The sequence below is a fragment of the Micropterus dolomieu genome, unplaced genomic scaffold (assembly GCF_021292245.1).
Source record: "Micropterus dolomieu isolate WLL.071019.BEF.003 ecotype Adirondacks unplaced genomic scaffold, ASM2129224v1 contig_12740, whole genome shotgun sequence".
NCBI lineage: Eukaryota > Metazoa > Chordata > Actinopteri > Centrarchiformes > Centrarchidae > Micropterus > Micropterus dolomieu.
The window spans coordinates 14,644-17,917 of NW_025741726.1; the positions used below are offsets into that span (position 1 = coordinate 14,644).

General features: G+C 45.2%; 1 long non-coding RNA gene across 1 annotated transcript; it reads left to right on the forward strand.

The window, feature by feature from the left end:
* Positions 1-1,618: 1,618 nt before the first annotated feature.
* Positions 1,619-2,130, forward strand: LOC123966126. Its single transcript, XR_006823889.1, has 2 exons — positions 1,619-1,783; positions 1,876-2,130. It is a non-coding gene; the product is annotated as an uncharacterized LOC123966126 (long non-coding RNA).
* Positions 2,131-3,274: the final 1,144 nt, after the last annotated feature.

The window sequence follows — 3,274 nt, forward strand, 5'->3', positions numbered from 1 at the left end:
ACATGTGATTGCACTGCTGTGGCCCCAATGGCGGGCGATGTGAAAAGATAAACCCCAGAAAACACACAAGTCACGCATAATCAACAACATACCTCCACCCCAGAAAACACTTAAACTCTCACACAAATAACAACTCATCTCTAAGAAAGCAAGACTCTCTGCACTATCTGCTTTCAGGTCTATAAGGCGTAAGGATTATAATACGCTGTACTTAAATTATTTTATTTGTATATAGATAATATCATGAATTTCATTGGCTCCTTAATGTTTGTGAAGCACACAAGGATTATAATGCATTATACTTTAATTAATTTAGTTGTATATAGGAAAGTGTAATATCATGAATCTCATAGGTTTCTTAAATGTTTGTGAAACACATAAGGATTATAATACTTTGCGGGAGCGCACAAAGCTGGACTTTATTTACTACTATGCAAGAAACCAAAATCACCTCTACATTTTTAAATAGGGGAAACTGTTGGGATCTCTCCCACATCTGACAAAGCGGACATAAAATGAAAGATACATTTTGCCACACGTGGCCCTGAGAGAAATAATCTGCTGAAACAAATACACTACACTTGCAGTAAACAAATACATACATAAAGTCAGCGCAAATGAGTTTCATAAGTGTCAAAAGTCCAGCAATGGTCCATGTTCCAAGAAGACAGGGTACTGTTGGATCCAGGTTGCCTAAAATAGCAACAGCTCACTTATAGTTTGTTTTTGAATCCCTCTCTCTTTGACAGTGTGTTGTCGTCCAGCTCCATCACAAGTTTCTGGAGCACTTTGAAAGAGTACTTAAGCTCAGGAGGGTAGTTGAGGTTCAAGGCATACATTAGTCCAAACAACATGGCAGCAGCTAAGGCAATTTTGTCCAGATCATGCAATATAACCTGGCCTTCCAGGACAAGCCCAATGTCCTCTGGTCCATCAGTGGCATCTCACGTATTCCCACCATGGTCTCCTCAATGGCTCCTTGGTTCATGTCTTTGTCTTCTGCCTGCAGAATGCACAGTACCAAAAGAAGCCATATGAGAGGAAATAAAAAAATAAAACCTTAAGCCTATTATGCACAGAAACCATCATACTAAGCATCTGTGTGAACTGATAACCAATTCTTCAAATCGTGGCCTGGGCCTTTATTTACCTTGGCAGCAAAAAGGTACCAGGGGCCTCATTTACAAAACTTTGCGTAGGATTTGCGTCAGAAGTGGCGTACGGATGAAACATAGGACTTGCGTACGCACAGAAATATTCGGATTTATAAAACCGTGCGCACGCACATCCTACGCATTTTTCCCTTAATAAATCACAATCAATTCTAAATGTAGCGCAGCTTTTGCGGCTTCATGTCACGCCCATAGTTGCCCATAAATAGTCCGTGAAATGCCCACAAGTTAATATTCATCGATTGCGAAATCATGGCAAACACAGAGAGGAAATCAAAAAAACGTAACTTCACTCAATGTGAAGTAGAAGTTATCGTTGACGAGGTGGAAAAGAGGAGAAAAATGTTGTTTGGACGCCGTAAATGCTGTAGCCTCACAACCTCGGACTGTGGCCGAAATAAAAAAGACATGGTCGGACATCAAAGTCGAGGCAAAAAAGCGTCTAGCACTCCATCGCCAGAGTGTGTCTGCCACGGGTGGGGGAAAGGGGACACCGGAGCTGACCCCTCTTGATGAGAGACTGGCGGCAATTATTGGGGAATCCCTATTAAGTGGAGTGGTGACTGAGGCGGAGGGGGACACTGACGCGCCAGATGCACCAGATGACACAGGTAAGTGAAATAAGTAAAATGAATGCAGTCAAGTCACATGTATGTAGGCTACACGATTACAGTTTATTCATATAGAACAATCTTTATTTCAGTCGCTGGGTGTTCCAGCAGGGCCAGTGGTTCAGAGGCTGCAGCTGAGCAGCCGTCTGGACCCAGCGTCTCCACGGCACGCGGCTCTCAACCCTCCAGCAGCGGACGTGTCCTCACCGATGCAGTCCTCGAAATGCAGAGGGAAGTCATTAACTCAGTCAGAGAGGTGGCAAAGGAGTTGGGCGAAATCAAGACTGTCCTAAATGAAATAAACTGCACAATGAGGGAATTCTTGAATAAATAATATATTTTTTCCACACCTTTTGTTGTTCTTTACAAGCGACGCATCACTTCCAAACGCTGGCGCACAGCAGCAGCATTTGGCTCAAATGTCTGGGGATGGGGGTCAGGGTCGGGGCCAACACAGCAATCGGCGTCAGGGGGTAGAGGCACGTTTTTAAGCTGTGCCACATTGTGTAGAACAGCACATGCCAGCACGATTTGGCACACCTTTTCAGGAGTGTACAATAACCTCCCTCCAGTGCAGTCGAGGCAGCGCCATCTGCCCTTAAACAGGCCGATGGTGTGCTCCACTATAGCGCGAGCTCGGCTGTGGCACATGTTGTAGTGCCTTTCCTCTGCATTATGTGGGTTGAGGAAAGGCGTAAGCAGCCACTGTTTGAGGGGATATCCACTGTCCCCTGCAAGGATAGTGAAAGGGTTAAGACATTGAAGTACAGTAAAATGTGAAATGTCTATTAATCAAACGTACCTAGAAGCCAGCCATCACGCACAGCACCAGCCTCGAGTCTGTATCCAACACTGCTGTGTCTTAAAATGAATGAGTCATGGGTTGACCCAGGCCACCGAGCTACTACATTAGTGAGCAACATGTCTGCATCACAAATAATTTGGGCATTGATTGAATGGAAATGCTTTCGATTAATGAAAGCATTTTCATTCACATTCGGTGCCCTTATGGCAACATGAGTGCAGTCAATAGCACCGATTACATTTGGGAAACCGTACATAGCTGCAAATTGAGCTTTCTTGTTTGCCTGTTCACCCGCCGTGTATGGAAACTTTATGCAATCATGGGACAAAGCTATTATGCCTTTTAACACGTCTGGCATTACCCGGCTAAGGGTCGGCTGAGATATACCTGACCTGTCGACCAATTCCCTCTGAAAAGTGCCAGTCGCCAGGAATCCTAGTGTTGTTAGGACTTGAAGTGGGACTGGCACGGCGTGGTTCCTCCGAGTGCTCCTCTGTAACGCTGGGCCCAAAAGACCGCAGAGGTCCAACAGGACGGCTCGAGGAAGTCGGAACCGGCTCATAAGCCACTCGTCCTCATTTGCCAGCAAGTCTTCTTGCTGTCTGAAGATGCGTTCACTCCGAATCCTTCCATTTGCCACATCTTCTAAGAGCGCAAGATCAGCCATTGTGCGTCATTACGCATTG